Source organism: Mustelus asterias, unplaced genomic scaffold (assembly GCF_964213995.1).
Source record: "Mustelus asterias unplaced genomic scaffold, sMusAst1.hap1.1 HAP1_SCAFFOLD_1477, whole genome shotgun sequence".
NCBI classification, from domain to species: Eukaryota; Metazoa; Chordata; class Chondrichthyes; order Carcharhiniformes; family Triakidae; genus Mustelus; species Mustelus asterias.
In genome coordinates this window covers 47,628-55,265 of record NW_027591422.1, presented here as the reverse complement: position 1 = coordinate 55,265, position 7,638 = coordinate 47,628, and the positions used below count along the sequence as shown (strand labels likewise).

Genomic DNA, 7,638 nt, shown 5'->3' with positions numbered 1-7,638 from the left:
AGAATCTCTCCACTTCTACCCTATCCAGCCCCTTCATTATCTTATATGTCTCTATAAGATCCCCCTCAGCCTTCTAAATTCCAACAAGTACAAACCCAATCTGCTCAGTCTCTACTCATAATCAATACCCCTCATCTCTGGTATCAACCTGGTGAACCTTCTCTGCACTCCCTCCAAGGCCAATATATCCTTCTGCAAATAAGGGGACCAATACTGCACACAGTATTCCAGCTGCGGCCTCACCAATGCCCTGTACAGATGCAGCAAGACATCTCTGCTTTTATATTCTATCCCCCTTGCGATATAGGCCAACATCCCATTTGCCTTCTTGATCACCTGTTGCACCTGCAGACTGGGTTTTTGCGTCTCATGCACAAGGACCCCCAGGTCCCTTTGCACAGTAGCATGTTGTAATTTTTTTCCATTTAGATAATAATCCAATTTGCTATTATTTCCTCCAAAGTGAATAACCTCACATTTGTTAATGTTATACTCAATCTGCCAGATCCTCGCCCACTCACTCAGCCTGTCCAAATCTCTCTGCAGACCTTCTACGCCCTCCACACGATTCACTTTTCCACTTATCTTTGTGTCGTCTGCAAACGATCAGGTGACTTTCAAATCTCCACAATCATAAACTAACTTTGACTTTGGACCGGTTTTAGATTGTTGGCACAGCTGAAACCGTAATCCACTTGGTGACCCAAGTCCCCGCGTCCGTGAGTAAAAATCTACGACTTGTAAATTACATTCCAGAAACTGGGAATCACTGGGAAATCCGTGGGAATTGGTAATCCCGGAGGAGTAACTAATCATTGGAAAATGTGTGTAAATAATCAAATCCTGGATTATGTAAGCGAATAACTGATTTCTTGGAAATGTGTGCAAACCGTCAAAGCCTGGGTAACATACGGGAACAGCTGATCTCTGCAGAACATGCCGGAATGTCTGGTCAATGAGTTGTGTGTTAATCATCCCAGGGTCACTAGTAAAGGAGGTACTTGTTGAAAGCCTGTTGCTAAGTGGAGGACAGCCTTAACGTTTGTTACAAAGCTGTCTGCTGAGTTTCACTATTTTCCATCATTTCAGCAACTAGCGGCACGGTGGCACCGTGGTTAGCACTGCTCCCTCACAGCGCCAGGGACCCGGGGCAGCACGGTGACACAGTGGTTAGCACTGCTCCCTCACAGCGCCAGGGACCCAGGGTGGCACGGTGGCACCGTGGTTAGCACTGCTGCCTCACAGCGCCAGGGACCCAGGGTGGCACGGTGGCACCGTGGTTAGCACTGCTGCCTCACAGTGCCAGGGACCCAGGGTGGCACGGTGGCACCGTGGTTAGCACTGCTGCCTCACAGCGCCAGGGACCCAGGGTGGCACGGTGGCACAGTGGTTAGCACTGCTGCCTCACAGTGCCAGGGACTCGGGTGGCACCATGGTTAGCACTGCTGCCTCACTGCTGCCAAGTGCGGTTCGGGTGGGTTTAAACTAATGTGGCGGGGGGGTGGGGATCAGAACAATAGGTCAATAAGCACAGAGGCTGGGGACGAGGTTGGGACCAAGACAAGGCTGTCTAAGAGGAAGAGCATTCTGGGGGAGGATGACCTCAGTGGGCCTGGGGGTCTGGAGTGCATCTGCTTCAATGCAAGGAGCGTCACGGGCAAGACAGATGAGCTTAGAGCCTTAATGCTTGCGCGGAACTTGGATGTGGTTGCAGTGACGGAGACTTGGTTAAAAGGACAGGACTGGCAGCTGAATATTCCGGGGTTTAAGTGTTTTAGGCGAGACAGGGGAGGGGCTAGGAGAGGTGGGGGAGTAGCAATGCTGGTTAGGGAGCATATTTCAGCGGTACAGAGGGTGGACAATATGGAAGGGTCAGGTAACAAGTCATTGTGGATGGAGCTCAGAAACAGGAAGGGCGCAGTCACTATGCTGGGGGTATACTACAGGCCTCCCAACAGCCCACGGGAAGTTGAGGAATGGATATGTCAGGAGATTCTGGACAGGTGCAGAAAAAATAGGGTTGTTGTAGTGGGAGACTTTAATTTCCCTCACATAGACTGGAAATCGCTTAGGGCTGGGGGCCTGGACGGGGAAGAATTTATAAAATGCGTACAGGAAGGTTCTTTGGAACAATATGTTGACAGTCCAACTAGAGAGGGGGCTATACTGGACCTAGTACTGGGGAATGAGCCTGGTCAGGTCATCAAAGTTTCAGTAGGGGAACATGTGGCAAATAGTGACCACAATTCTGTAAACTTTAGGATAGTAATGGAAAAAGATGAGTGTTTCCTATGGGTAAGGTGCTGAATTGGGGGAAGGTTAACTACAGCCGGATTAGGCAGGATTTGGTGGCTGTTGATTGGGAGAGGCTGTTCGTGGGTAAATCCACATCTGGCATGTGGGAGTCTTTTAAGGGGCAGTTGATAGGACTGCAGGACAGGCATGTGCCTGTAAAGAGGAAGGATAGGAAAGGTAGGATTCGGGAGCCGTGGATAACCAATGAAATTGTGGGTCTAATCAAAAAGAAAAAAGAGGCATATATGAGGTCCAGGCAGCTAAAAACAGATGGAGCACTGGAGGAATACAGAGAAAGTAGAAAAGAACTCAAACAGGGAGTTAGAAGGGCAAAAAGGGGTCACAAAATGTCCTTGGCAGTCAGGATTATGGAGAATCCTAAGGCATTTTATACATACGTTAGGAACAAGAGGGTTGTTAGGGAAAGAATTGGACCTCTCAGGGACAAAGGAGGGGAATTATGCTTAGAACCAAAGGAAGTAGGAGAGATCCTAAACGAATACTTTGCATCAGTATTCACAAAGGAGAGGGACATGTTGACTGGTATTGTCTCAGAGAGATGTGTTGACCCGTTAGAAAAAATCTCAATTACAAGGGAGGAAGTGTTAGGTTTTTTAGGAAACATTAAGACAGACAAATCCCCAGGGCCAGATGGCATCTATCCTAGACTCCTCAGGGAGGCAAGAGATGCAATTGCTGGGCCTCTAACAGAAATCTCTGTCTCTTCACTGGACACAGGTGAGGTCCCAGAGGATTGGAGGATAGCAAATGTGGTCCCGTTATTTAAGAAGGGTAGCAAGGATAACCCGGGTAATTATAGGCCGGCGAGCTTGACGCCTGTGGTAGGGAAATTGTTGGAGAAGATTCTTAGAGATAGGATATATGCGCATTTAGAACGGAATAATCTCATTAGCGATAGACAGCATGGTTTTGTACGAGGGAGGTCATGCCTCACAAATTTGGTTGAGTTTTTTGAGGAGGTGACAAAAACGATTGACGAGGGAAGGGCCGTGGATGTCGTCTATATGGATTTTAGTAAAGCGTTTGACAAGGTCCCTCATGGCAGGCTGGTGCAAAAGGTTAAATCTCACGGGATAAAAGGTGAGCTAGCTAGATGGGTGGAGAACTGGCTTAGGGTGAGTATAGCCATAGAAGACAGAGGGTAGCAGTGGAGGGGTCTTTTTCCAGTTGGAGGTCTGTGACTAGTGGTGTTCTGCAGGGCTCTGTACTGGGACCTCTGCCGTACGTGATATATATAAATGATTTGGAGGAAGATGTAGCTGGTGTGATCAGTAAGTTTGTGGACGACACAAAGATTGCTGGAGTTGCGGATAGTGATGAACATTGTCAGAGAATACAGCAGGATATAGATAGGCTGGAACATTGGGCAGAGAAATGGCAGATGGAATTTAATCCAGATAAATGCGAAGTGATGCATTTCGGTAGATCTAATATAAGGGGGAGCTATACAATAAATGGCAGAACCATCAGGAGTATAGACACACAGAGGGACCTGGGTGTACAAGTCCACAGATCCTTAAAGGTGACAGCACAGGGAGAGAGGGTGGTGAAGAAGGCATATGGCATGCTTGCCTTTACTGGACAGGGCTTAGAATATAAAAGTTGGGGTCTGATGTTGCAGATGTATAGAACGTTGGTTCGGCCACATTTGGAATACTGCGTCCAGTTCTGGTCACCACACTACCAGAAGGACGTGGAGGCTTTGGAGAGAGTACAGAGAAGGTTTACCAGGATGTTGCCTGGTATGGAGGATCTTAGCTATGAGGAGAGATTGGGTAAACTGGGGTTGTTCTCCCTGGAAAGACGGAGGATGAGGGGCGACCTAATAGAGGTGTATAAAATTATGAAGGGCACAGATAGAGTGAACAGTGGGAAGCTTTTTCCCAGGTCGGAGGTGACGAACACAAGGGGTCACAGGTTCAAGGTGAGGGGGGCAAGGTTCAACACATGTGTCAGGGGGATGTATTTTACACAGAGGGTGGTGGGGGCCTGGAATGCACTCCCAAGCAACGTGATTGAGGCGGACACGCTGGGATCGTTTAAGACTTATCTAGATAACCACATGAACAGACTGGGAATAGAGGGATACAAACGAATGGTCTCGTTGGGCACATGAGCGGCGCAGGCTTGGAGGGCCGAAGGGCCTGTTCCTGTGCAGTATTGTTCTTTCTTCTTTGTTGTTCTCACAGCACCAGGGACTCGGGGTGGCACAGTGGCACAGTGGTTAGCACTGCTGCCTCACAGCGCCAGGGACTCAGGTTCGATTCTGGCCTTGGCCTACAGGTCTGTGTGGAGTTTGCACTTTTTTCTCGTGTCTGCGTGGGTTTCCTCTGGGTCATAGAGGTTTACAGCATGGAAACAGGCCCTTCGGCCCAACTTGTCCATGCCGCTCTTTTTTTTAAACCCCGAAGCTCGTCCCAATTGCCCGCATTTGGCCCATATCCCTCTATACCCATCTTACCCATGTAACTGTCTAAATACTTTTTAAAAGACAAAATTGTACCCTCTACTACCGCCTCTGGCAGCTCATTCCAGTAAGAAGTCTCACAACACCAGGTTAAAGTCCAACAGGTTTATTTGGTAGCTACCTGGTGTTGTGAGACTTCTAACTGTGCTTACCCCAGTCCAACGCCGGCATCTCCACATCAGCTCATTCCAGACAGTCACCACCCTCTGTGTGACCTTGTTGATCCTTAAGAGGTCCTAGTCTCTCCCTAGTTACTCCTTTGCTCTTTATGTGCTCCAGTTTCCTCCCACAGAGAGGGAGAGATACAAAAGTGTCCAGAAGGGCAATTTTTTCACACAGAGGGTGGTGAGTGTCCGGAACAAGCTGTCAGAGGTAGTAGCAGAGGTGGGTACAATTTTATCTTTTAAAAAGCATTTAGATAGTTACATGGGTATGATGGGTATAGAGGGATATGGGCCAAATGTGGGCAATTGTGATTAGCTTAGGGGTTTAAAAAAAAGGCAGCATGGACAAGTTGGGCCGAAGGGCCTGTTTCCATGCTGTAAACCTCTATGACTATGACACAGTCTGATTAGGTACATTGGCCTTGCTAAATTCTCCCTTAGTGTTCCAAGATGTGCAGGTTAGGTGCATTGGCCATGGTGGATGCATTGGGGTTGTGGGGATGGAGGATTGGAAGTTTTTCAAAGAATGGGCTAATTTGATTAACAGAAACCTAAATAGACTAAATATATAAACATCTTATCTATTGGATTTAAATTTTATTCCAAATATTTCTATTCAATTCTCAGACTGGATTGTGTAAAGGTTTCTTTGAATATGGAGCATTCTGGATGGAATAGAAAGCTGCAGATTGTGCGTATTCTTGGTATCCTCATTGTCCCTCTGTTCCCAATAACGCATGGGGCTAACATACTCGTTGTACCAATCGATGGAAGCCACTGGGTCAACATGAGAGTTCTGATAGAAGAGCTGAGTCTACACGGACACGACATTACTGTACTGCATTCTTCAACATCCTGGTACATCAAAGAAAACCTTGATTTCTATCAGTCCATAGTGGTTGACCTACACAGAAACAAAGGAACGATTGAAGGCCCAGATGCTATTCAGAGTTTGATCCAAAACTCATTGGCAATCTCCAAGAATGGCCCCACCTTGTGGTCATTTATCCAGGTCCAGATTGAACTGACTTCGTTCTTGATCGATGGCCACTCTTGGGCCCAACAATTCATCACGATACTTTTTGAAAACAAAGAGTTGTTGAAACAACTTGCAGATGCCAAATTTGACTTGATCCTTGCAGACGCTGGTTTGTGTGCTGGTCCAATGCTTGCTTACTATTTAAATGTTCCGTTAGTCTACAATGTTCGATGGATTCCTGGTGGAGAAGCTCATTTTCTTGCAGCTCCGTCTCCGCTATCCTATGTTCCAGAACTAGGATCACAATTAACTGATAGAATGAATTTCCAGCAAAGAATTCGAAATGTTCTGCAAAATCTTCTTCAGTCCAGTATTTCTGAGTTTCTGATTTACCCTCTGTACAATAAGCTGTGCCATCAGTACCTGGGCAGAGACACAGATATCCACGCCATCCTCTTAAGGGCTGACGTGTGGCTGATGAGAGTAGACTTTACATTTGAATTTCCGAGACCCATCATGCCTAATTTTGTGTACATCGGGGGGTTCCAGTGTAAACCGGCCAAGCCACTCTCTGCGCCCTTCCAAGAGTTTGTCCAAACGTCAGGAGAACACGGCATTGTTGTGATGTCACTGGGGACTCTAGTTAACTCTTTGCCATTGGACATTACAATGGAAATTGCTGAAGCTTTTGCCCGGATCCCCCAGAAAGTCATCTGGAAACACAATGGATCTGTTCCTCCCAATATAGGAAATAACACACTCATAGCGAAATGGATCCCTCAAAATGACCTACTCGGGCACCCCAAGACTCGAGCCTTTGTTTCCCATGGTGGCACCAATGGAGTGTACGAGGCCATTTACCATGGGGTGCCAATGGTTGGCTTGCCATTGTTTTATGACCAATTTGACAACTTACTTAGACTCGAAACCAGAGGAGCAGCGAAAGTGGTTAATGTCGCAACTATGCAGACATCAGATTTACTCGGAACTCTTAATGAGGTCATAGAGAACCCAAAATATCGGCAAAACATGCAGCGACTCTCCGCTCTCCACCGCGACCAGCCAGAGACCCCGATGGACAGAGCCATTTTTTGGATTGAATACACAGTCCGGCACAAAGGTTCAGCGCATCTGCGTTCCGAGTTTTACAAACTTCCCTGGTACGCCTATTACTGTGTAGATGTGATAATGTTTCTTCTATTGGTGTCACTAGCGAGTATGATGCTGATGGCTCTAATATTGAAGAAACTTTATAACATCATACGGAAGAAAAAAGAAAAACTTCTGTAGAATTGGACTATTTGTAGTGGGTGTTCGATTCTTTGACCTGGAAGCAAAAGTGTCCAGAGCGGCGATTTTTTCCACAGAGGGTGGTGAGTGTCTGGAACAAGCTGCCAGAGGTAGTAGTAGAGGCGGGTACAATTTTGTCTTTTAAAAAGCATTTAGACAGTTACATGGGTAAGATGGGTACAGAGGGATATGGGCCAAATGCGGGCAATTGGGATTAGCTTAGGGGTTTAAAAAAAAGGGTGGCATGGACAAGTTGGGCCGAAGGGCCTGTTTCCATGCTGTAAACCTCTATGACTCTATGTAATAAACTTGATCACTTCACTGGGATGGTGTATCATTAGTTTCCGAGTGGATCTGAGTGTAGAGTATTGAAAATGTCATTGTGTCTTTTGTCCAGTGAAGGCTACCAAAAAAATCCATCA

The 7,638-nt window shown here is 46.8% G+C and overlaps 1 pseudogene across 2 annotated transcripts; it reads left to right on the top strand.

Moving 5' to 3' along the window:
• Positions 1 to 715: 715 nt before the first annotated feature.
• On the top strand, positions 716 to 7,282 carry LOC144488341 (UDP-glucuronosyltransferase 2A2 pseudogene; annotated as a pseudogene). 2 transcript variants are annotated; one of them, XR_013496562.1, is made up of 2 exons: positions 716 to 824; positions 5,575 to 7,282. The product of XR_013496562.1 is annotated as a UDP-glucuronosyltransferase 2A2 pseudogene, transcript variant X1 (transcript). The 2 variants fall into 2 exon arrangements; XR_013496563.1 differs by having other exon boundaries at positions 722 to 852.
• The last annotated feature ends 356 nt before the right edge of the window (positions 7,283 to 7,638 follow it).